The 27,921-nt window shown below is 42.0% G+C and overlaps 1 protein-coding gene and 1 long non-coding RNA gene across 3 annotated transcripts in view; one reads left to right on the top strand and one right to left on the bottom strand.

Annotated features, from left to right (window-relative positions):
* Positions 1 to 27,921, top strand: part of CDH7 (cadherin 7) — a 382,946-nt gene that overhangs the window by 3,379 nt on the left and 351,646 nt on the right. The gene's annotated exons all lie outside the window — the stretch shown is intronic.
* LOC134929244 (uncharacterized) lies at positions 1 to 27,921 on the bottom strand. Its single transcript, XR_010178411.1, has 3 exons — positions 27,810 to 27,921; positions 7,705 to 7,844; positions 1 to 565 (listed from the first exon to the last, which is right to left on the bottom strand). It is a non-coding gene; the product is annotated as an uncharacterized LOC134929244 (long non-coding RNA).

The raw sequence follows: 27,921 nt of genomic DNA, 5'->3' as shown, positions 1-27,921 counted from the left end.
ATTGGCTGGTACTTTATCACCGTGCAATTTATCACTCTCTAAGGCTTGATAAATCAGGCAAAAATTTGGATGTACGAATACCTAATTGGTTTTTGGCTTTTTGCTGAATTACTTTATTCCTAGATCATATATAGTCTGGTGTGCTAGTGTTTTAGATATTTATTTGTATTCAAGAGACATACTGTATATACTTTTTAAAAATATTTCCAAACTGGAACAGATACTAAATGCAATTCTGCATAATGATATAACTAGCACAGTACTGATTCCTGATGTTGAATGTTTTAGACACATCTGAGAACCCTAACCCTATGAAGTCCTAACGTAACGCTTTACATTTTGATATCTGTTTTTAAATGTTCCTTGGTTTTAAGAAAAGGTCATGTTAAACAGTTTCAGCATACAAATGAAATACCAAGACCTGAGAAACGACTGCATTAGGTAAAGTCCAATTATGTTCAGTTCCTCTCTTCATTATAAACTTTAGTACAGTGGTTCCCAAACTGGGTGCCTTGGTACCCTGGAGTGCCTCAGAGGAGTTGCAGGGGTGCCCCAGGTGGGTGGTCTAGAATAAATTCAAATTATGGTTAATGTAATAGGCAAAACCCATGCTTGTGGCTTCCAATCATAAAAATAATAATAAATATGTGGACAAACAGAGGCAAATCCTATCCATCATCACGTAACTAAACCTAAGGATGACATAAACACAATGTATTTAAGTAAATATTCTTTTCTGAATATCTCAATAAGAATCTTTGGCCTAAGTGTACCATAAAAATTTTCTGATACCCTAGGGAGCAACGGTTCAAAAACATTTGGGAACCACTGCTTTAGGATATAGGAATGTGCACCTTGAAGTGAAAAAGGTAACATTAGGTAATTACTATTAGTTACTGGGCTCTATGTGGGAAATGTAATAGGGTGTGAGAATCAGAAAGTGAGACATTTTGGTAAAATTCTCCTGTTATTTTAAAGTGGAAATCATTTACATGGCAAAATCAACCTGGTTTTCCATGTAAACGATTGCCACTTTTAAAAAAAGGAGAATTTTTCCAAAATCTCTCGCTTTCTGATTCTCACACCCTATTACATTCCCCCGTATAGCTCTAAAATTTGGATCAGTGCAGACATATTGTAGCAATTAATGCAATGTACTAAAGATATACTGTATTAACCAAATTTAAGCAGTAACTTACTTTGCATACTCAGCTTTAAATTTTGCATGGCAATCACATGTGCATGTATTTCTATGGTTGTGGTGCTACATAAAGTTGTTGTAGTATTCATTTTGTTATCATTGATTTGTACAGCGCCACAAGTTTATGCAGTGCTTTGCAGAGAATATTGAATCATTATGGCCTATTTTGTCAGAAGTCAATTAACCTACCTTGGTTTGTGGTGTTAACTCACATACACAAGGACTGAATATTCAAACTTCATAGAGATACTATCCTGATCAGAAATTAATTAGTGGCCCAGTACTGATACGCACCAGTGCTAATTATTGTGCCAAGATATTGTTTATGGCAGATTTAACAGAGAACTTCAACTGCACTAACTTTTGCCAGTTTTTATACTTTCTTGCCCATAGCTATACTATAGATAAGCTTTGGTCTTTGTATTGGACAAAAATTAGACCTTTTTTTTCCAACCAAAAACCTTATTGTGGCCCATATAATACTTATTGCAAATTACTTATCATGCAATGTTTTATCCAAAACAAAAGGTGTAGTTAAAAAAAGCATTACACAATATTATGCAATTAAAATGAAGCATTGAGACATAACAATCTTTTTTAAAGAAGTGATGCATTTTTTAAATACACAGTTCATATATTTATATTTATTTGTTTAAAAATGAAAATTTGTAGTTTGTGTTTGCGATGCCAGTCTTATTATTGTGACCTGTTGAATTTTAATATCCACTCTTAAGAAGCAAAAGCCATGGAAAAATATGCTTAGTTATATTTTAACAGAGGCCAAGATTTTATAACGTATGTTTAGCAAAAAACTGTTTAATGCTGATCGAATAACTGTATCCTAAAGATCTTCCATAGCCAGTAACTTACAGAGTCTCTGGCTGATCAGGACTGTCAAAGCTAACCAGTGGGTGTCACTGTCGTACTGGCAAAGGAGACACTAATTGAGCAGAGAAATAGGTGAGGAAATAATATGGTTGTGCCTCCTACACATGCAGCATGTATTGGCTCCTTTAGTAATTTCTTGTTTCTGAGCTTAACTCTGCTTTTGAACAGACCATAGTTCAGCAGCGAAAAATATCTTATTGGATAAGGGCTTTATTGGAAAAATACTGCTGTTCAAAAAGTTATTTTTTTTAAGAAATAAAATGGAACATTACAAATAAAAGTCTTACCATTAATGTAATAGAGCAATGTGCAGGTGAGAGAATTGGGGAAATATAGCTGTTCACTATATGATGGTGCTTTATGCAACATCGCTTTGTTCCCAGATGTGTTAAAGACATATTTAAACAAAAGTTCTCCAAAGAATGAAAATGGGACATAGCTATTACGATAATGCAATGAAACATGTGATTTTGTATTAACTATGAGCAAAATATGACACAGATGAAGATAGAATATGCCTTCTGCCCTTCGCACTTGCTGTGTATAAATCAAAGTACTTGACAGAGTTACATACTGTATTTTAAGTATTATATTATGATGTTAGTATATCATAAATATTCTTAGAAAATCTTTGGATGACAGAATTTGCTTTTAGCTGGCAGTGTATGCTGTGACTTGTAGTTCTTGCTCAATATTAAGAAAATCTTTCAGACTCTCCCCAACCTACCATACCTGTAAATTTACATGAGAGTATGAAAGGCAAGGCTGAGGCAGAGTTTAACACAAGTCAGTTGGAAGAGTTTCTTGCTTATTTTTGCTCTGCACATACTCCAGTACCTTTAATATGTTATTACAAGCAATGCTAGTTGTACGTATCTCTGTAGCATCCCCACTTGCAGATGTGTGTAAGTGGGCAGTTACATGGCATACAGTATTTACATAGCAATCTATGGTTAGAGCTGTGCATAAGCATAACGATGCCTGTTTTCTGATAGCTCTTTTGCACCAATCATAGGGCTGGTGTAAGTGGTTGCCGATATGGATGAGTGCTATGAAACCAAGTACATGAATAGGGGCGGTCTAGCTGTAGAGAGAGATGTATGCAACATTGCTTATTGGTGAAAATACACTGTAAGTTGAATGCAAGCAAATAAGGGATCCATTACATCTGACTTTAATTCTACTCTGCCACAAAGGGCGGTATTCAAATGATATATCACGCCCAATCTCCTTTCTAAAGTGATCCCCGTTATCGTGCCAACAATAATCAGGTTTAGCTGCGTAAAGGTTTGGGCACTACCCCAGGGGTTGCGAGCTGAAATGATTATACCACGCTCATCAGCAAAAACAGAACGAGTTTGGAAGGAGGTGAAAAGAATTGAATACCACCCAAAGTGTGCAGGACACTGGCCTAGGAAGAGATACCACATCAAAATATGGAACTCACATCTCTAATTTCTCAGTAAAGAAATTACTCTGCTGTCACTATACTGTAGTATTTTATGCTACTTTTTTGTGACAACAAAATAATTTTTAATAATAATAATAATAATAATAATAATAATATAATTAGACATTTTAATGGATAGCTAGAAAAGTAAACATAAATGTAATTAGAATATGTAAGATTCCAGTACACTTTAGTTTGTAAAATGTTCCTTAACTGGTAGAGTACAGTACAGTATATTTTGTTTATGTGCAGACTCTGAATAACTAGCTAATCAATTCTGGGGCTACAATTAAAGATGAGTGGTTCGGATTTTAGGAAATCTGAACTGCACTGAACTTCCGGGATCCGAGGCAACCTGAGCCAGAGATCAAATCAGCCCTGCTACCTCAGATCCCAAACTGAGGCAAAACCCTGTACTCTCACTGTCAGATCTCAGATTCCAAAGTTCCATTGAAATCAATGGGCTGACCGCTGATTGGCTGAGAACATAATCTCTCATGGCTCTCAGCCAATCAGCGCTTCCGCATTGACTTTAATGGGCACAGCAGACAGAGCAGCAATATTTCGGCATCCCCCCACACTGCTGACACTGCCGGCACCCACACACTGCCAACACCAACTGCACCCCTCGCACTGCAGGCACCACCAGCACCCCTGCACTGAGGACACAACCAGCACTCCTGCACTGCTGAAACTGCTGGCACTCCCGCACTACACACAACTGGCACCCTCATACTGCTGACACTGCTGCCCCCCCACTGCTAACACCATTGGCACCCTCGCACTGCCACACACCTTTACCCCCTCATTGAGAAAACCATCAGCACCCCTGCAAAACTGACAATGTTGGCACCCCTGCACTGCAATCACCACCTACAGCCCAACACTGAGGACATCATCTGCATCCCCGCACTGAGGACAACTCCTGCACCCTCTGTCACAGTAAGTATTGGTGTATATAAGCTGCACTGTATCCAGCCCTCAATGTATTTGTCCTGCACTGTAAAATGCACTGTCTCCATTCTGCACTGTAAACTGCACTGTAACTGACCAGTGCTGTATCCAACCTGCACTTTAAACTACACTGCATCCAACCAATACTGTACCCGATCTATAGATCTGCTCTAAAAAGGTCCACGGCCAATGTGTAGACCACTAATGGTCAACATATAAGCAAATTGTCGACAAGAAAGGAAGATCAAAAGTTTGACAGGTTCAAAAGGTCTATTAGGTCAAAAGGTCAATATGACAATGGTCAACACACATATGGTTGAAACAAGTTTTTTTTATTATTTTTATTTTTTTTCTGCCTGTCATACTTTACCATACACATGGACTACGATTGGGAATAGTAACCTGTGATGAGAACAGTGGTAGCAGAGCGAGTCACTTTGCCTGAAGCATGACGAGCAATATGAGCCATGTGAGGGGATGCGGCACACTGATGGGGCTTGCTTGTGGCAGAAAAGTGACAAAACACCCCCCATAAAATTGTGTCTAGCTTTGTTGTGTCAACCATTTCCATGTTGACCTTTTGACTCTGTTGACCTTTTTTACTGTATCTATTCCTTGTAGACCTTTTGACCCTGTCAACCCCTTGCATATCAACCCATAATGTATCCAATGTGAGCAATGTCCGACTAACACTGTAACAATGCTGCAATGTATCAAACCCACACTGTAACCTGCACTGTATCCAACCTGCAGATTGGGCACTGAGAATAGACATGTGCTTGGGGCATTTGCACTTGTGTAGGGGGCATCCACATCTGCTGTTGCTATGTTACACATGTTGTTTTTTTCTTTGCTGTTTTGTTAACTACAGTACTACTACTTTAGATCAATGAAATTCTGCACATGATGCTTAGTAAATTTCTTTGTTGTTTTGTTTTCTATTAAAAGTACTTGCAAGTTTGTTCTATTGGTTATTGCTAATAGATTACTAATTTGCAAAACATTTTAAACAGAAATAACTGTTGTGTGTTTGTGTTGCTGCTCTGTTGCTTAGTTTAACCAGCCAGCCTTTGGCCTATGTTGGTGAACAATATTATGAGCTGTGAGGTGGTTAGTTGAGTGGAAATGACTAGTAATTAATGTTATTGAAGTTAATAATGCTTTAGGACAGTAGTTACCAAACTGTGCACTGTGGCACCCTGGAATGCCTTGGGGAACTTGCATGGGTGCCGTGGATTGGTGGTTCAGGTCAATTGAAATTATTTATGGTCAATGTAATAAGCAAAACCAGTGCTCGTGGCTTTCAAAACGTATCTGGACAAACAAAAGCAATTCCAGTTCCTCTTGCTACAGTAATTGTGTGAGATTAAATGGTATGGTAAACTTGGACAAAATCAGTATGTTTTTTGTGTATTTGTTTTACAAAGGGAAAGCTTGAGGTTTGTCATAACTGGTCCTGTAACCTCAGAAACTGCACTCTAAAACAGTTCTTCCTCAAATCCAGCACTGTGTGCACAGCTTATTAGGTTATGACTACATGAACAAATAGGAAGCTATAAACCTGAGTGGTTGATCTTACCAAACCAGTCGATTAAGCCAGCCCTCAATTTACAGAAATGGAGAAGACCAGATAAAACCTGCATCAATACTATAGCACTTCCCTGGGCTCTGTTGAGAGGAAACAGCAGCTCAGTTAAACTAATGTTGAAATAGGTGTTCTCCTTTAGGGGCAGATACTAAGCTTTAGGGAGTGATAAAGTGAAGAGAGATAAAGTCAGTGGTGTCACAAGAGGGGTGCTGCCTGCACCTGGTTGTCACCCGTTGAGGGATGACACGAAAGTGCTAGCTCCTGATCAGTGACAGGAGTCAGGTTCTGCACTGTAACATTATGTGCAGCAACCCGGCTCCTGTCACCCTGTAGAAGCCAGCACAGCAGGCACACCAGTCTCAGGGGGCAGGACGCATCTCCTGAACCCCAGAGTGACAAAAATGGGGGGCAGGATGCTTAGCCTTGCCCCTCCCACAAAGCTCCACCCCCATAAACCATGCCCATTTTGCTTCCGCAGCCACACTGCATGTCATTTGGGTGACTGACACTTCTGGATAAAGTACCAGCCAATCAGCTCTTGTAATGTTTTCAAGCACAGCCTGTAACATGGCAGTTAGGAGCTGATTGGTTTGTAGTTTCTAGTTCTCCACTTTATCTCTTTCCAAGTTCTAGTACTTATCCCCTGTATGTTTTCTCATATACTGCACTCATATTAAAATATGTTAAATGAGTATGAATCCACCAACCTCAGTGTGTCTGTGATAAACTCAGATTCTCCGTTAGCAGTTATAAAGCGTGTGTGTGTTTGTGTGTATATATATACCCAATTGCAGTACAGCACTCTTCTTACAAATAGCTCAGGTCTCTTGCCTCGGTGCCTTTTGATGTACAGTAATGCATATTCAAAAAGAAAAAAAGAAACAGCGTTACTCAAAGGCTTGTGAAAATGGCAAAATCCCGTATTAATAGCATCACATTGATTCCAATGATTAAGGGCATATAGCCCCTTTGTCAAGGTGTCAACAAAAGTGCAAAGTATATAATTCTTACCTTACAAAAGTGAAAAGCCCACCAGTGTGAAACAGCATTGCCTGTGCTGTTTTACACTGGTCGACTTTTCATCTTCATATGGAAAAATTTATTCACGTTGCACTTTTGTTGACACCTTGGCAAAGGACTACATGTCCCGAAACATTGGTATCAATGTGTCACTGTTACTACATGACTTTGGACATTGCCATTTTCACAAACCCTTGAGTGACTCTGATTTCTTGTACGAGTATATATATATATATATATATATATATATATATTAGAGATGTGCGGGTTTGGTTTTACTCGGATTTACTCAGGGCTCGAAACGGCATCTTATTGGATCAGGATGTAACGCGTTTTGGATAGCTAATAAAAAGCAAAACCCGAAATACCTGAGTAAATCCAAGTAAAACAGAACCCGCTCATCTCTAATATATATATATATATATATATATATATGTATATATATAGTCCAAAGTAGAGATACGGTACTCCGGGGCTTAATGAAACATGCCAGAAGCAAATTCAAAGAAAGCTGTCAGCACAGCATAAATAACTTGGTCAACGTTTCATTTAATTTCTTAAATTTCGTCAGGACAACATAAAATAACAAACAAAAGTGCTTACCTTATATAACAACACCACACACAGACTTGTCCACGCAGCATGAGTGGGTCCCGGACGGGGACTGATGATGTCACCGTCAAGCGATGTGCACTCTCCAGCGCCGTTGTCATAGTAACCCGCCGGGCTTAGCCGCACCAATGCTGAGGGTCAACAAAGCAAAATTCAATAAACACATAAAAAAGGAAATAAATAATTTCAATATAACTAAACATGAGCAAATGTGACTACATTACATAAACATCCCTAGGATTTATATCAAAGATTATATGCATCTGGAGAATGCACTTTTTATGTGCCAATATCCCAAGACGCATACAATGAAATAATTATAAATAATGTATCAAACAATTATCAATATAATGTGCAAGAGATCAATATCAAAGGCTGCTAAGACACAGAAAATTAGGCATAAAGACAGTCACAGAATTAATCACAAAAAACATCCCAAATTAATGGATTCATTGAGCCCGTACGGGACAAGTGTGCGAAGCTCAAATATCCAGCGAGCCTCCTTACGAAGTAGAAACGCACCTCGATCACCCCCCCCCCCCAAAGATTGCTGGGGACATGGTCAATGACCTTATGACGCAAACTGGCTAAAGAATGTTTAGTCTCACGGAAGTGACGGGCTACGGGTTGTTCTTGAGGGGTACCCTCTAGGGCAGAATGTATGGCCTGGGGATGTAGTGCCATCCTTTCCCTGAATTGTCGAATGGTTTTGCCAATATAGAGCAAGCCACAGGGGCATTTGATATAATAAATGACAAAAAAACTCTGGCAGGATAAGACATGCTTAATCCTGATCTTAGTGCCTGAGTGGGGGTGATTGAAGGTGGGACCACATTCTATCGACCTGCAGGTAGTGCAGCCCAGACAATTGTAGCAACCCGGTTGCCAAGTCAGGAAGGTCTTGGGGGTTGCAGTGTCCATATGTGAAATGTCATTTTTGACCAAAATGTCTCTAAGGTTTCGTTTTCGTTTGTAACTAGGCATTAATTTGCAGTCCTTGATGGATTTAAGGTCAGGATCCGCTGTAAGTATGGGCCACAGTCTTTTACCCATCTGCATATTTTTATGATTGAATTGATGATACTCCTGTACAAAGGGAACCCTATTGTCACTACTGTGACCTGTTGACTTGGTGGAGAGAACCTCATGTCTTGGTATATCCAGGACCTGCTTTTTAATAGCTCTCAAACGGGCAATCTCATAGCCACGAACCACAAAGTCCTGTATCATAAGATCAATGCGTTTTTCAGCCTTTTCCAAAGTGTCGCAAGTGCGGACAGCCCACAGAAATTGTGATTTTGGTAAACTGCAAGCGACAAAACTAGGGTGTTGGCTATCTGCACTCAAGATTGTGTTGCAGTCTGTAGGTTTCTTGAAAATATCAGTGGTGACCTTTCCACCTTGTAGAGATACCTCAACATCCAAATAATGGACCATTTTATCACTTATATGATAGGTGAATTGTATATTTGCATCCATCGTGTTGATGTGCTCCATCGCTAAACTGAATTCCTGGCTGGTGCCAGACCAAATGATGAACAAGTCATCTATGTAATGTGTTAGGTACAACATTTTTGATTGCATGCTGGGGTTTAAAAGGAAAAGATTTTTGTCAATATCAAACTTAAAAATATTAGCCAGGGACGGCCCCATGCAAGACCCCATGGCACAACCCCGCAGTTGGACATACCATTGCCGATCAAATAAAAAATAATATCTCATTAGGGACAATGTCAGTAGCTCACAGAAGAAATTAATGTCAGGGCCCCGGTATGCCAGATTACTTGTAAGGAATCTACGGACAGCTTGCACTACTCTGGTGTGGGGAATGTTGGTATATAATGATACCACGTCTAGTGTGCACAAATTACATTCATCTGGTAGAGTAGGTAAGGTGACCAGTTTTCTGAGAAAAGTAGAAGAGTCCTTGAGATAAGTTGGTTGATCCTGAATAAGTTCCTGAAGGAAACTATCAAGATACTGTGAAATAATATAGTAGATAGAATCCCAGGCACTGATGATGGGCCGCCTGGGCGGATGTGTAGAATTTTTGTGCAGCTTTGGAATTGAATATAAAACAGGAGTCCTGGGGTGGTTTATGGTCAATGCTTGACATACTTTATCTGTGATATAGCCACTGTGAACAGCATCTAGTAAAACAGTGTCAAGTTCCTTTTTAAATGTCATGGTAGGATCCAACGTCAGTCACCTGTAAACCTCTGTGTCGTTCAATTGCAGTAAAATTTCTTGTCGATAGTATTCCAGATCCAAGACGACTACGCCTCCGCCCTTATCAGCATGGCGGATGACTATATCCTTATAGCCTTGTAGGTTCTTTAGAGCTGCTTGTTCTGCTCTAGTGAGATTGTTCCTAGGGGGAGTAGAATTGTTTGCCTCCTCTATGACACATTGATTAAGAGTATATATATATATATATATATATACAAATCCACAGAATGAGAGGCATATCTCATAGGAACAGTTTATGCAGGTGCCAGGTCAAAAATAATTTTTAACGAAATATCCAAAACCAGAGAAACCACCAGGGGGCTCAAGCTCAGAATAGACCAGCACACCACTTGCTGATCAAAAATGCTTTACTTATTCCAACATAGGTGAAATTTAATATGCAAGCATAAAGCACAGATATGAAGCAGAATAATGTAAATAAACAACTGATACTTAACATCCCAACAGCTGTTTAGTTAGCCTTTGTCACGGGTATAGTTACAGCGTCATTGTGCAAGCGCACTGCTCACTCAGAAGTGCAAGACTGCAAAGTGCCATGTGCTAAACAATAGTACCAAACACAACCATTAATAGTGTGCAAAGTGTTACCTGAGAGCTGTTTGTCCTGCCCAGCCGCATTTGGATGCCAGTGACATCACCCGGAAGAGCTGCTCAAAGCCGCACACTGGAAGTGATGCCAGGAAACTGGCATGTCAATACTCTACAGTGTAATACACCATGTGGAGCAGGTTTGCACAAAGCCTCCGAGACTGCAGACACACAGCGCATGACGTTACACCCTGTACACCGCTGCTACCAGCACACAGGAAGCAACGTCATATAGGGGGTGTGTCACCTGTCACTGGTCGACAGAGAGAAAGTTGGTGACTGGGAAGGCAGGGGTGACAGGGAGCTAGTGGGTGACTGGGAGATAGTCTCTAATTGGAGGGATAAGTGACAGGGACAAAGTGGGTGACATGGATATAGTCAGTAACTGGGGAGGCAGGCTGACACAGCATACCTCCCATGGGGGTGAACCACAAGACCATACCCCCTTCCTCTGAGGTCTCATCCCCAAATTTAATATTCAAAATGGTGAAAAGAAACATGGATTTTGATGGCAGATAAGAACCACTTGGCCTATCTACCCATGTACATGCACAGACTACATACTAGGGCTATTTCTTGTCCGAAGCTAATTTACCTACCAGTATATTTTTGGAGTGTGGGAAGATACCGAAGTACCCATAGAAACCCACACAAGATCAGGGACAACATCCAAACTCCACAAATTTAGGGCAATGGTGGGAATCAAACCGAGGCCCTCAGTGCTGTAAGGCAGTAATGCTAACCATTACACTATTGCACTGCTATGTAAGTGCATGTATAGGTGTCAGCAGGGACATAACTACGTGCGTGTCAGCAGTGCCTGGCACAAAATGCAGTCACCCTGTAGGCTCAACTGCCCGCATCCCCATTGTGCCAGTTATTGAGCCAGTGGCTGAACTTGCCTAGCGCTAGTAAGGGTCCCAAAGTCTGTGGCATTGTAATGAGTCAGACTGACTCATTACAAGCTGCTTGTGCTGTGTTGCTGCCAAAGTAAGGAGAGTAGCAGAGATGCCTCTCCAGGGGCAGGGGAGGAGGAGGAGGAGGAGGAGGAGGGAGGGGAACCTGGAAACCACAGCAGCTCACTGTAATTGTCGACAGTGCTGCTGCAGCTGTCCCTCTTATTCCATGTTGGCTGGCTGCCTCTGCTGTGAATTCTGGGAGGTCGTAAGGACAGACAGGATCTGCCAGTAGCTGCATCGAGGAGACTGAGCCAGTGGAAAGAGAGAGACATTAAGTTACTATCTATCTATATATGGGGGTCATTCCGAGTTGTTCGCTCGCTAGCAGATTTTAGCAGCATTGCACATGCTAGGCCGCCGCCCTCTGGGAGTGTATCTTAGCTTAGCAGAATAGCAAACGAAAGATTAGCAGAATTGCAAATAGAAATTTCTTAGCAGTTTCTGAGTAGCTCCAGACCTACTCACAGATTGCGATCACCTCAGGCCGTTTTGTTCCTGGTTTAACATCACACACACACCCAGCATTCGCCCAGCCACTCCCCCGTTTCTCCAGACACTCCCGCGTTTTTTCCTGGCACGCCTGCGTTTTTCCGCACACTCCCAGAAAACCGCCAGTTTCCGTCCAGAAACACCCACTTCCTATCAATCACACTCCGATCACTTCAACGATGAAAAATCTTTGTTCGGACGTGAGTAAATCTACTAAGTTTTGTGCTAAAATACCAACCGCATGCGCACTGCGCACCATGCGCATGCACATTTTTGCCTTAATCGATCCGTTGCGAAAATCGGCAACGAGCGAACAACTCGGAATGACCATCTATCTACTGTATATCTATCTACCTACTGTATATCTATTTATCCAGAGCCGTAACTAGGTGGCACACAGTGCATATGCCTACCATAATGTGTAAAAGGGGACTCTGCTGCCATAATGTGTAAAAGGGACTCTGCCTGCCCGAAAATGTAAAAGGGGACTTTGCTGCCGTAATGTGTAAAAAGGGACTTTGCCTGCTATAATGTGTAAAAGGGGACTCTACCTGCCGTAATGTGTAAAAAGGTGACTCTGCCTGCTGTAATGTGTAACAAGGCACTTTGCCTGCCATAATGTGTAAAAAGGGGACTCTACCTGGCGTAATATGTAAAAGGGACTCTAACTGCCATAATATGTAAAAAGGGTACTCTACCTGGTTTAATGTGTGTAAGTGGTGCTACTGTGTGGCGTAATTTGAATAATAGAATCTACTGGGCAGCATAATATGAATTGGTATTATTTTGTGGCCACAGTACTTCCCCATGAAGCCATGGCCCTATATTTGTGGGACACGCTCATGGCATGCACGGGCACTATTTTAAATAGGGGAAGGGCTGATGCTGTTTCTTGCACACAGCACTAAAAAGTCTAGTTACGGCACTGGGTGTCAGTGTATGCATAGGTGTCATTGTATGTATACAGATGGGTCCTCCGTTATCTTGGCTGGCTGAGGTGTTAGCCACAATCAGGCATATGTTGCATACCGGGGCACAGGTAAGCGTGCCTAGTCACAGAGAAGCGTGCCTAGTTGCAGGGAGGCGCATAGAGCGTTTGTCGTTAGCTTTAAGTGTAATACCTGCGATCATCCACCAGATGTCGCCTTTTACAATCACCACTACGCATGTGTGTGGTCTCCCGTAAAATACAATACTGAAATACATAGTAAGAACTACTTTACTAGTGCGTCTCATTACGCGACATTATTTCATACAGTATATAACAGTATATACAGTATAGACGCAAATAGTACAGCATATGCAGATGCAAACAAACATGATAAAGCCACAGTATGGTCCATTTAAAGTTCTTTAGGTCAGATAAATCAACATTAAACCAGTAGTATACACAGATGCAAACAGACGTCTTACATGCACATTGTTGCCTATTGATGTTAGGGATATTGTATGTTAGCGTCCTAATCCCATAGTCTTTACGGCATAATCAAAACCAATGGACTTATTCATCTGTTGGTGGTGAAGTGTCCGAGTGGAGAAGTGTTCCGCATCCTATGCTTAGAGTCCCGGGTTCGATTCCTTTAGTACGAATGCATGTTAGTTTCTTCCAGACACTTTATTATTATTTTTTATTTTTATATCTATCGTACTGTAGTATACTTTCACATTCAATACAAGTGTGCACAAAAGTTTTACATAAAGCAGAGCAAATCTGCAGGAGCATTTCTACTGCTAAGGTTCTATGCACTGTCCAGTACACATACTGTACAATTCTGTAGCAGGTCAGACTCAATTAAAATGGCTACCGCATGTGACTCCTTGCCCCATGGAGGCACTCGGCTACGGAGCAAGTAACAGCACAGGTTTTGCAGGCTCTGGGCTGATGCTGAAGAAGCGTCACAATCCCCAAGCTAAAATACAGTACACAGGGGCAATAGGGATAAACGAGGTCTATGCACATAACGATACACCGGGCTCGATCACATCGCAAAGTGACAAAATGTCCGAGACACGTGATCCCCCGCCTTGTGGCCGCACTCAGCTATGGAGCCAGCGACGGCATAGGTTTTGCAGGCTATGGTCCAATGTTGAAGGAGCGTCACAATCCCCTAGATAAAATACAGTACACAGGGGCGATAGGGATAAGCAAGGTCTATTCATATAACGATACACCGGACTCGATCGCATTGCAAAGTGACAAAATGTCCGAGGCATAGGTTTTGCAGGCTATGGTCCAATGCTGATGGAGCATCACAATCCCCTAGCTAAAATACACAGGGGCAATGAGGTCCCGTAGAATGATCAATTAATAAATACTGTATAGTGTACAGTATATAGATGCAAAACAAGGAGTTTAAGCAACAGTACGGTCTATTGAAGTCAGGGATACAGTACAGTACAGTAAGTGAGCGGCCAAGTCCCCTAGCCATTAGGGCTTAATCCAAAACCAATGGCAAGGGATCACTGCTTACTGTACTGTACATTTAGACATGAGCTTGTGTATCTGTCATGAGGTGGTTTTTTTGCATGACACTATTTTTTTCTATTGTAATATACCGAGATGGCCCTAGGCATAGGTAAACTAGGCAAATGGGGCACAAGTAGCTTCTGCTGATTAAAATGATATGCAGCATGCCTGTACTCTGTGTGAGACTGCGGCTCTATGAAATGAAATATGAAAATTGAAATATGAAATGCATTACTAATGTGCAGCATTATGTGTAAAAGGTGTACTATAGTACTTTGTGGCATAACGTAAAGAAAGGGCACTACTGCATGGTTTAATGTGAATAAAGAGCAATATGGTGTGATGTAATGTGAATAAGGGGCACTACTGTGAAGAGTAATGTGGTACTACCATGTGATGTAACGAGAATAATAGACACTATTGCATGATATAATGTGAATAAAGTTGCAGTACTGTGTTGTGTAATTTCAACTGGGGGTATTATTGTGTGGCCATGACCCTTCACAGCAAGACCATGTACCATTTTGGGCTGGCACTGAATGTGCACACTGTTCCTATTTAAAATATAGGAGATAGGAGCACCAAAATGAGGACAGCTATGGGTTAGGGGTGATGATTTGTTACGTCAGTTCTCCTTGTTTTTTTTAATGCCTTTTCTTTGAACACAGTATTTTCCACTGCCTCACCCTTCCCTGATCCCACTTTCCCCTTTCCCCCTGGGTGCCTGCACAGTTCATGCAGTAGACAAGGAGGGAGCTCAGATCAGGTTACAAGACATGTGCAACAGTATACTGTGTAGGATAATAACATAGAGAACTGCAGTCACGTTGATACTTTGTAGATGTGTAAATGGTAGCAGTGATCCCTTCTCATTAAGTACAACACAGATTCTCACAACACAGATTCTCTAACGCCGAGGATATACAGTACTGTGTTGCTCGAACAGTTAGCTGCGTCAGAAAACACTAATTTATATTTACTGGTACTATATGTCTATGGGTGTTCATTACCGCTGTGTATTGTATATAGTGGAATGAGTCGATCCTGCAGATTTACTCTGATTTATGTGAAACCTGTGTGCACCCTTCCGTTGAATGTGTTACAAAAATCGCTAGCCCACAATGCTTCATGTGAGATTGACAAGTTCATGTGTAAAAGTACTGCAAAGAGCGATTCCTTCCCATTGGTTTTGGTTTATGCCGTAGGAGATTCGGACGCTCATACAGTACATGTATTTCAAAGGCACGGTATTTATCACCGCCTCCCCCTACCCCCATCGCCCTTCCACCCTGGGAGCCTGCACAGGTCATGCAGTAGACAGGGAGGGAGTTCAGGTCAGGTACAATACACAAACATCGACGATCTACAGTACTGTGTTGCTCAGTTAGTTGCATCAGAATACACTCATTTATACTCATTACCACTGTGTATTGTATATAGCGGAATGAGTCGCTCCTGCAGATTTACTCTGATTTATGTGAAACCTGTGTGCACCCTTCCATTGAATGTATAGCAAAGAAAAAAAATAAAGTGAATGCCACAGGAACACATTTAAAAAAAAAAGTTGGCACTTTGGAAATCGAACCCAGGACTCTCAGCATGGGAGGCGGGAGCCTTTATCGCTAGCCCACAATGCTTCATGGAAGATTTACAAGTTCATGAGTAAAAGTACTCCAAAAAGCGATTCCTTCCCATTGGTGTTGGTTTATGCTTTAGGGCAGTGGTTCTCAAACTCTGTCCTCAGGACCCCACACAGTGCATGTTTTGTAGGTAACCCAGCAAGTGCATAGGTGTATTAATTACTTACTGACACATTTTAAAAGGTCCACAGGTGGAGCTAATTATTTAACTTGTGATTCTGTGAGGAGACCTGCAAAACATGCACTGTGTGGAGTCTTGAGGGCCAAGTTTGAGAACCTGTGCCTTAGGGGACTTGGATGCTCATACATGTATTTCAAAAGCACGGTATTAAGTGCACTGTACATACTTTAAAGTCAGTGAGCTACATTATTCCTTTCACACATTAGTTGCATCTGCAAACACAATCTTGTGTCTGCATACATAAGTGTTTTAACATGTTCATTTGTGTCTGTATAAACTATTTTTTTTAACTCTCTCCGTCTGACCATTGGTCACCATCTATTAACATTACAGTTGTCATTGACCATTTGCCAGAGCTTGTAGATAAATCCGCTGCTATTCGATCTAAAGTACTGGATTAGTGGAGCATTAGCTACCCAGTGGTGATGTGTATTGCATGCTGAGTATCTAGTCACGCCTCAACGCGCCTGTCCGTGATTAAACTCAGCAACCTAAGCTATCGCCTAGGCATGACTAAACCTCCGTCTAGGTGCAGAAACAGTCAAGATAACTGAGAACCCATTTGTAGGTGTCAGCATGTGTATGATGGCGTATGTATAGGTGTCAGTTTGCATATGTAAGTTGGTGTATGTATAGGTGTCAGTGTGCATATAGGTGTCAGTGTGTGTATATCAGTGTACAGATGTAGACACGCTCCTCCAGTCTGCAGCATGGCTGCATGGGCACAAGTGCCACTTCTAGGCATGCATGCATCTTAGTATTCCACCAATGTATTCCTATTAGAGTGCGTACTTATACGAACGTGCTAGTTGTGAACACGTGAATATAGCAAGCTACAGACTAGATGAGCCTGGCTACATCTGTATGTACAGGTGTGAGTGTGTGAATGCCGGTGTATGTACAGATGTCAGCATGTGTATGTCGATGTATGTACAGGTGTCAGCATGTTTATGTCAGTCAGGGCCAGATTAAGGGCCACATGTGCCTGGAGCTGAAAATATTCAATGGCCTATAGTGAAAAATGGGGGAGGTGTGATCACTGCTGTGTGGGTGTGACCAGAACCACGTGGGCATGTTCATACCCTACACTATCAGCTCCAATGTCTTCCTAAATACTGTATGTAAAAATATAAACAAATTGCATAATTTTGTAAGAAACAAAGGCCCTCATTCCGAGTTGTTCGCTCGTTATTTTTCTTCACATTGCAGCGATTTTCCGTAAACTGCGCATGCGCAATGTTCGCACCGCGGCTGCGCCAAGTAAATTTGCAAAGAAGTTTGTTATTTTACTCACGACTTAGCAAAGATTTTTCTTCGTTCTGGTGATCGTAGTGTGATTGACAGGAAGTGGGTGTTTCTGGGTGGAAACTGACCGTTTTATGGGTGTGTGTGAAAAAACGCTGCCGTTTCTGGGAAAAACGCGGGAGTGGCTGGAGAAATGGGGGAGTGTCTGGGCGAATGCTGGGTGTGTTTGTGATGTCAAACCAGGAACGAAAAGGACTGAACTGATCGCAGTGGCAGAGTAAGTATCGAGCTACTCGGAAACTGCAAAGAAATTTCTGATCGCTATTCTAATTGCAATTCTGCAAATTTTTCATTCGCTATTCTGCAAAGCTAAGATTCACTAACAGTAGGCGGCGGCTTAGCATGTGCAAAGCTGCTAAAAGCAGCTAGCGAGCGAACAACTCGGAATAAGGGCCATAGAAATTTAATCTTAATAGCTATGATTTGTGACTGACCATGTGGCCAGCTTGTAACTTTTGATCATCATACTGCCATAATAATGGGCCTATTTTTAAAGGGGGGCTGGAGCTGTAGCTCCACCTGCCCCATTGTTAATCTGTCCCTGATGTTAGTGTATATATAGGTGTCACTGTGTGTATGTCAGTGTATAAATAGGTGTCAGCATGTGTATGTTAGTGTCTGTATAGGTGTTACTGTGTGTATGTGGTGCTGTGTTACGTGTGTGTGTGTGTGTGTGTGTGTGTGTGTGTGTGTGTGTGTGTGTGTGTGTGTGTGTGTGAAATATACAGTGTACTGTATAAGGGACAGTAACACAGGTATGTTATACACAATAACAGCCCCCCGCAGAACATTATTACATATGATATAAGAATCCCCCTCACAGGGAGCCTCATAGATCCCTACAGTGCAAAGTACATCTTATGCATATTATCTGTCTTTTTAAACTATGATAAGACATCCTCAATCTGCTCACTACAGTTTTGTTTTATGCAAACTCATGTATGTTTTTTGATGTAATGATTTGCTTGTAATTGGCATTGCATGTGTGGGGAAGTTGCTCAGTGAAACATAGTTTATTACTGCATGCTGTCTGGTGTTTACCTCCTTAGATCATTTGGCCATTGTGGTCAGGTGTACTACATCTTTACATTTAGTGAGGTGTAGTCGGGGTGTAAAGGACAGAGTGTGATTTCTGATTAGTAAAAAAAAACACTGAGCAACGTCACCAAGCAGATAATTTCAACTTTAAACTTGTCATTTATTTTGTTCTGTCTGGACATGGCTTCTAATAACAGATACACAAACAAAATTTTTAAAGCTATGTGTGAATATGCTAGGAGCTTAGGAGACAAGATTCCAGAGATAATTGCGATAATGACAAGGAATAACCTGGATATTGTGGCAATTGCAGAGTCATGGTGCAATGAGAATCATGACTGGGACATAGCTACACCAGGATACAATTTATTTAGGAATGCATATTTTCACTCCAGTCCTGGAGAGTGTAGGGAGAGGATGTGTCTCTCTTCTCAGTGTCTGTCAGTGTCTGTCTGTGGTGTGGAAACCTGCTCTGTCTTATGTGTGTCATTCCAGTGCTATGTTGTGCTGCATCAGTCCAGTGGTGGTGTCTTGTGCTGCATCAGTCCAGTCACAGTGGTGGTATCCTCTGCTGCCATATGTCCAGTGCTGCTGTAAAAGTCCAGTTCAGTGGTGCTGTTTTGTGCTGCATCAGTCCCGTGGTGGTGTCTTGTGCTGCATCAGTCCAGTGGTACTGCCGCATAAGTCCAGTGATACTGCCGTATATGTCCAGTTATACTGCCATATAAGTCCAGTGATACTGCCATATAAATACAGTCAAGTGATACTGCTATATAAGTGCAGTGATTCTGCCGTATATATCCAGTGGTACTGCCGTATAAATCCAGTGGTACTACCATATAAATCCAGTCCAGCGGTACTGCCGTATATGTCCTGTGGTACTGCCATATAAATACAGTCCAGTTGTACTACTGATACTGCCGTATATGTCCAGTGATACTGCTGTATAAGTCCAGTGATTCTGCCGTATTAATCCAGTGATACTGCCGTATAAGTCCAGTGATACTGCTGTATAAATCCAGTGATTCTGCTGTATATGTCCAGTGGTACTGCCGTATAAGTCCTGTAATACTGCCATATAAATCCAGTCCAGTGGTACTGTCGTATAAATCCAGTTCAGTGGTACTGCCATATAAATCCAGTGACACTGCGGTATAAATCCAGTCCAGTGGTACTGCCATATAAATCCAGTGATGCTGCCGTATAAATACAGTCCAGTGGTACTGCCATATAAATCCAGTGAAACAGCAATATAAGTTCAGTGATTCTGCCGTATGTCCAGTGATATTGCCGTATATGTCTAGTGGAACTGCCATATACTGTAAGTCCAGTGATACTGCCATATAAATCCAGTCCAGTGGTAGTGCCGTATAAATTTAGTCCAGTGGTACTGGTGTATAAGTCCAGTTATTCTACCGTATTACTCCAGTGATACTGCTGTATATGTCCAGTGGTGCTGCCGTATAAGTCCAGTGATACTGCCATATAAGTCCAGTGGTACTGCCGTATAAGTCCAGTCCAGTGGTGCTGTCATATAAGTTCACTGGTGCTGTCCTGTGCTGTATATTATTTACTCCAAATAAAGGGGTTATTAATATTTAATCCAAATAATTTTTACAGGGTTTGCCCTGTGTGGTGTAGAGGTATGCTCTCCTGTGCTGCATTTTGTTATATAACTCCAAAAAATAATGGAGAACAAAAATTTGGAGGATAAAATAGGGAAAGATCAAGAACCACTTCCTCTTACTGCTGCCGCTGCTGTTGTTGCTGCTGGGAGTCAATCATCATCCCAGAGGGGAAGTCGGCAGACCACTTGTACTACTTCAACTAAGCAAATGATTGTCCAACAGTCCTTTGCTAGTAAGATGAAATATGACAGCAGTCATTCTGTTGCAAAGCAGATAACTGAGGCCTTGACAGCTATCTTGGTGTTAGACGTGCGTCCGTCATCTGACATTAGTGCAGTGGGACTGCAGTGCCACTCCTACATGGGCCAGGTGTTTGTTGCGCACACTTGTATTGCTTAGCTTAGACATCCAGATACAGTACCTCATTGCACCTCTTTTACATATTTGCTTGATGTGATGTTTGGGGTGTAGATTTTTTTAAGTGCCATCCTGTCTGCCACTGCAGTGCTACTCCTAGATGGGCCAGGTGTTTGAGCCGCACACTTGTGTCACTTAGCTTAGTCATACAGCGACCTCAGTGCACCTCTTTTAGGCCTAAAAATAATATTGTGAGGTGTTCAGAATAGACTGGAAATGAGTGGAAATGAATGCTATTGAGGTTAATAATACCGTAGGATCAAAATTATCCCCAAATTATGTGATTTTAGCTATTTTTATGGTGTTTTTTTTTCAATAATCACCCAGTTCCAAAACCAAAACCCAAAAGGGTGGTTTTGGCAAAATCTATCCAGATCCAAAACACGAGCGGGGATCCAGTTCCAAAATCAAAACACGAAACATGTCTAGTTTTAACAAAGTTCAGGAGGAAAACATTCTTCAAAGTAAGAGAAGTATTTGAACTCGAGGACATACACTGAAACTGGAGGGAGGCGGGTTCAGGGGAAATTTAAGGAAAAATTACTTCACAAAAAGGGTAGTGGATAAGTGGAATAGCAACCCATCAGAGGTGGTAGAGGCTAAGACTGTAGATCAATTTAAACATGCTTGAGATAGGCATATGAATATCCTCACAAAGAATGAAGGTTCAAAAAGGGTTGAGATTACCTAAAGGATAAAGAAAAGGGGTAGAGTAGATGGGCCAAGTGGTTCTTATCTGCCATCAAATTCTATGTTTCTATGTTACATGAGACACACATACACACACAAACAAACAAACAAACATGATATATACATTACATCACACGTAGTACATGATACATACAACATACATGATACATACATTACATACACATTTTTGATAAATGCAGGAGGCACACACATGTGACAGACCTGGGCTGGTGATGAGGCCACTGGCCTCCATGCAGTGCTTTAGGGGCCCTCTCCAGTGCTGAAGTCGGCAACACTCACCCTCAGCTTGTCCAGTCTGAACCAGGCCTCCAAGTAGCGGGGCTTATTCCCCAGCAGCAGGGCCACCATGTCCCTGGGGCTGAAGCCGGCCAGGAAGAACACCGCCGCAGCTCAGGAGTTCACCACCTCCAGCAGCTTTTATGTCCAGAAGGCTGCAGAGCTGCAGTAGGAAGATACGTGGGAGGGAGAGCGCAGCCTACCCATCCAACGCTGCACACTCCCTTCAGCCAGGAGGCACTCAATGCACTCTGCACATCTTCCAGCAGCAGCTGCAGTTGTGCCTATGGCCAGAGCAGTAACAGGAGGGAGCCCAGCAATGCAGAGCAATGGCCCACATCTACATATCTGTGCCCAGGCATTACCAAATATGAATGTGGTCAGTACAGTACAGCTGATGTTGTAGACTTCAGCTATGTTCTGCATTTTAGTGCTGAGTGCCAAAGCTCAGTGACTGTTTGGTGGCGGAATCCTCCAGCGGCTGGGGTTATAATGAAAAAATGCTTAAGTGGATACACTGTCCTTTTGGTGCCCCCCTCTGCTGGATTTGCCATGGCACCCAGGGCATGTGCCCTGATCACACACTGCTAGTTATACCACTGTGTACTGACCTTTCCTTTCCATGATTTAAATACTACTGTTTTGTTCATTTTCTAAATGGTATTTCTGACATAGCCTGGAGGTATGTTTGGGTCAATATATTGCTGTATGAGAAACCACTGACCAACTAGGTGTAAACCAGAGGGTATTGCATTGTACCGCAAAATGCTGTGATGCCATTTTTCCTTCAAGCTGTAAGTCACTTTGTGCAATCGCTGACTCTGTATCCAACCAAAGAGCCCCAGTCTGCCAATCTTCCTCCTCCAAGTTTTATAGTTGTTGTCACAGTTATTTACTGATCAACATTTTGCAAAATCTGTCACTTCCATACTTAAGCACAAAATTTAAAATAGGATTATTTTAATAGCTAATCATTGAGTACTTTACTATTAAAATCATTGAACTTTGAAATTTTGGGCGTAAACATTAAAGTTTATGAGTTGCCACTTTCAGATGTATCCTCATACATATAAACTAAATATGCCACGCAGAGTTAGATGCCTGCCACTAGTGACTCACCAGGTCCCATGCAACTCTGCAAGAATAGGACTTTTTTTTTACTGAAAATGCATCTTAAGGTGCATACACACTTGATGATGCCCTCCAAAAACGATGTCGCTAACGATTTCCCTTGAACTGAAGGACTGAAGGAGTGTCCCTGAGCAAATCATAATGAGCATACACACTGAACAATTTGCAAATGATGAACAATCATTGTTCAGGCACCAAGCTAAGCAGATAATTTAAATTGTATGCCGTTCATCGTCCACAGCGTACACACAGAATGATGTGCACAGTGTCATTAACTTTGTAGCCAAAATTGAGATCCATGCACAGGCGACAGTGAGTCTCTTTAGCAACACGTTGGGCTGTGTATCGTAAGTTGTTTGTGCATTGTTGGGAGCATATACACTGGGCAATATAGTTAACAATATCGCTCATGAAGGTGAAATTGAGCTATATATTTAACTATCTCATCAAGTGTGTATGCACCTTTATGCAACATGATGCAGCTAGGATGCACCAGGAGACTATGCTGATTCATTTGATGTGCAAAACTTGTATATTGTGTGTCACTGAGTCTGTATACGGAGCACATTAAAACTTGTATTGGAAAAAAGCTGTTGTTGCTACATTGTGGCATTTCGTATACAGATTCAGAGACTCAGTTGCACATAGATATTCAAGTGTCACATGTCAAGGTTTATTAGTACAGTCTCCTGGTATGTCCTAGCCACATTGCATTGTGACTTAGATGCATTTTTTGAAAAAACACAAAAAAACTGTGCACTGCTAACTGCAGTTTATGGCTTACCATTGCACCATTTCAGGATTTTCATCTGACTTGAATTGCTTAAATTTCAATGAAAACTGGAAAAATGGGGGTTTTCTTTTGAATTTTTGATGGGTCACATTAAATAGTACTAAAGAGGTATGCAGTCAATTTGCCTGCTGTCAGGATCCTGGCGGTTAGGATACTGACGCCGGAATCCAGACAGCTTGAAATGCCACCAGCCGGAACCGTGGTGCAGCAGAACTATTCCTACTCGTGGGTGTCCATGACACCCGTAGAGAGGGAAAAGATCCTTGCACTTGCTGTCAGGATATGGACAGCTGACATCCCGTCCACCGATAAGGCATACTGAATCCGCTAAAGAAATGTTAGTAATAGAGTTTCCCAAATGCTGCCATTACAGTCAAGGTTTTAAGGATGGCCATGCTTGAGCATAATTGACTTAATCAGTACCTCTGTCAATTTGATTGTAACTATCTAGCATCAAGCATGGAAATCCTAAAACCTGGACTGTAATGTCAGAGTTTGGGAAACTGCAGTAATATATTTACTGCACTTGACTAGGAATCAGATTTATATATAAAGAGTAATTAACACAACATTGTTTTAAATACTATTATTTTGGAACTTTATGTACAGATTATCTATACAAAATAAAACTGTAATGGTTGTGTCTGTAAATAAAAATTGTATGGAGAAATATACTTCTAGGGACTGTTTATGGCGATAGAAAAGAAAATTTTAGAATTTGTGTCTGTCTGTTCATTTCTGAATCATGCAAAAACTACTGGATGAAATTGGATCCCGTTTTCTCGATTGTATATCTTGCACCGCATCAGATCGCAAACCCAGGATGGACCCATCTTTTAAACCCAGGTCTGACCCGGGTCTGAGCAGGCTCATGCGCTTTCACATTGCAGTTTCGACCCGGGTTGGTGCCTTACACACTGAACCCGCTTCACCTATGTTGACCACTGTGATGTGATTTTAAATGGACTTTTCTTGCTCACATTGATGAAGTTTCAAAGGAAATAAAAGGAGGGGCTGGGGACTGCTCTGAGCAGACAAATAAACAGCCAATCAGCACCTTTTTTTGAGACCCGGGATAAATATCTCAGGTCAGAGGCTTTCACACTGCACAACAACCTGGTTCCGAACCCATGTTTAACCCTCTTTAAACCTGGGTTGAAATGGTGGGTTGCTCGACACGGGTTATTCACTTACACACTGCACCTCAACCCGGGTCGACACAGCAATAATCAGGGTTATTTGGGCAATATGAAAGGGGTACTAAAAACCTAGAAAGAAACTGAGGTATGTTTGATCTCGATGTGACATCAGGGAGTGGAGCAGTAAAGGAATGCTTGACACTTGGCATGCAATGTCCAGCCTCCTCATGTCTTTAACCACCTAACTGACGGGTTTTTTTCCTCTCAGAAATTGTCAGGTTATTTATAAGTGAAATAGGTGAAGAACATGTATTTAACTTATACAAACTGATTTTAGTTAAAATCACCATTGGAACATTGGAAACATCACAACCATTGCGCTTTTCATTTTAATAGCCCTAGCAGCCACCAGGTATACAGGGGGGCCTAGGGGGATTGATTTACACTTCCCCTGCAGCTGATATAGTCTGCAGATGCTGGGTGGGGGGTCCAGCTGTGTTGACCAATCAGCAGTGATGCAGGGAGTGTGCAGAGAGGCAGGGGGACCTTTTGGTCCCTCTAAGAGCAGCAGCGGAGGGAAGTTTCTCTTCCCTACCACTCCAAACAGTCTCTATCTGAGTGGTCATATCCTGCACGACCAGGTCAGATTAAGCACTTGCTAGTGTGGTCGCATTTGATGCGACCATGCCAGGAAAGTGGTTAATGACTATATGTATATAAATATATATGTATATATACAATATATATATATATATTACACACACTGAACACAGAGTTATATATGTATGCATATATAAACACATAAATATATAGATCTATTTTGCAAGAAAATCCAACTATGGGCCTTATTCAGCTGCAGTTGCAGTTTTTACTATTTTAGTAAAACTGCAAATGCTTGCGATTGCATGCTGGGGGCTGCTCAGCACAGTTTAAGGCCACCCAGCATGCAAATGCCCAGTAGTGATGCAATTGCAATTCAATTGTGATTGCTTCACTGTATTGTGGATGCCCCCCTGCCTCCACAGCCTGGCTGCGAAGGCAGGTACACAATTACCATTTTTCATGTTGCAGCATCTGCAACGATACTGCCCCCTTTCTGACAGGATGCCCTTGCAACACCAAGTCAATGCCCCTGCAACACCGCATTTCAGCCCCAGATTGGCCTGTGAACACCTCTGCCTGTCAATCAGTAAGAGGCATTCACATAAGTGAGATGCAATCTCATCTCACTGTTGGGGTAATTCAGAGTTGATCGTAGATGTGCTAAATTTAGCACATCTACCATCATTTACTCTGACATGCGGTGGGATGCCCAACACAGCAGTGACGTGCGGTGAGGTAAATGGCTGGGGAGGCACTGGCTTGTATCAGAGCCAGATTTACACACGCATATATGAGCCCAATAGAGGAGTACTGTACCCTAACCCTAAACCCTCTTCTGACGGCTAAACCTAACCCCCCCTTTCCCCCCTCCCACGTGATTGCATCCCGCTGAAAGAAGGATCAGGATTACGGGCATCGGTATTTAGATGCCGGGATCCCGAGTCCTGTCTGGATGTCAACGCCGGTGTTCTAGCTGCGGACGGGATTCCGTCGTCAGTTTTTCCAGTGCCGGGATCCCGTCAGTCGGTATCCTCACTGCATCCCTTTTACCAAGCATGTTGTGTATGTATTACAGTCAATGTAACATTTTGGAGGGTTTGTCTGTCACTTAACTTGCAAGCTGGTATCGCTGTATGGTCAGAACCGAAACCTCAGGATGATTTACAGAATTAAAAAGTCTGGGTAGCAATAAATATGTAAAGTCTGTCCTGCCTCTGACGTTTACTATAAATCATTACTGTATTTATCCGGTTACCAGTCTGACACACATACAACTTTTTCACATAAAACAACTGCAGCATACCTAAATGAACACACAAAACTAGATGTGACCTTTTTGCAGGCTTTGTAAGAGAAGAGTATACAGGAACCTACACACACTTTGGAATCTGGAGAAGTAATCATTAGACAGCAATATTAATGACCCCTGAAACACCCAGTGAGTGTACAGCACATCAGCAGCTGATCATCTCACAGCCAGCATGCAGTGATACCTACGCTAATATAATACCAGACAGAAAATGAAATTACCGGATGAAGCAGTTCCACCCGGTAATTTCATGAAACACCAGGGTCCTTTTTCTGTCTGAAAGGGTCGACCCGTGTAGTAATTCCCGAGACTTCAACCCTGGAATCTACCAGGGTCGGAGACACTGGAATTTCGACACGGGTTGACCGTTTCACACAGACAAAATACCCGTGTTGATCTACAAATTACCGGGTTGAAATTCTCGAACCGGTAATTTGCACGTCTATGTGAAAGGGGAGTCAGGCAGGTCCCGGCAAAATGACCCGGCACTGAAGAGAGGAGGAGGGAAGAGGGAGCATACAAAGTAAAGTTACAGTACTTTTTATTCCAGTACTGCTGTGTAGATTAAAAAAACAGTACATGTTGGCAATTATGTGATAAAACCACACACAAAACTAAAAATAATACCAAAAATTGCAGTTAATGTTATTCCAGTTTCAGAGGGCAACACTACAAAACAACAACTTAAAGTGTTCTATACACACAATAACTGCATTCTATATTAAATACACATACTGTAGCTAAAGGTCCCACCTGGGCAATTCAGATTGGTCACTGCCACTAATCACTTACAGTATAAATGTGCAAAGTATGCTACATGTAGTACTGTATATACCAGATTACAGTCAGGGCAGCTCCTGATGTGCAGATTTTTATCAAAATAACAAGATGGGTGAGTATGATATTGCAGAGCCAAAGTCCTGTGGTTCCCCTGTGCAGAGCTCTCAGCCAGCAGCATCACACAGAGACTGCTGCATGCTGTGCACAGGGGTGGGCTGTCAGTGCCCATGAGCCTTGACCTCTGCACCAGTGTAGGGCAGCAGGCAGGCTCATGTCACAGAGGAGAGAATGATTGATCAGCTGTGTGCTAACAGTGCACAGCATACTCACTCACTTTGGGGAACTGTGAGTACACAGAACTGAGGCACACAAAATGTGTTACAGGACCTTACCTAGCCAGGGCACAGGAGGCTTAGGAGCATCACCGCAGCAGCAGTGCTCTGTCTCTGAAGTGAGCTGTCTGAAGTCTGAACTTCCTGGTTACGTCCTGGACAGGTCACCTGA

The sequence above is a fragment of the Pseudophryne corroboree genome, chromosome 5 (genome assembly GCF_028390025.1).
Source record: "Pseudophryne corroboree isolate aPseCor3 chromosome 5, aPseCor3.hap2, whole genome shotgun sequence".
Classification (NCBI taxonomy): domain Eukaryota; kingdom Metazoa; phylum Chordata; class Amphibia; order Anura; family Myobatrachidae; genus Pseudophryne; species Pseudophryne corroboree.
The sequence above is the reverse complement of the archived record's forward strand: the minus strand, read 5'-3'. Positions and strand labels throughout refer to the sequence as shown.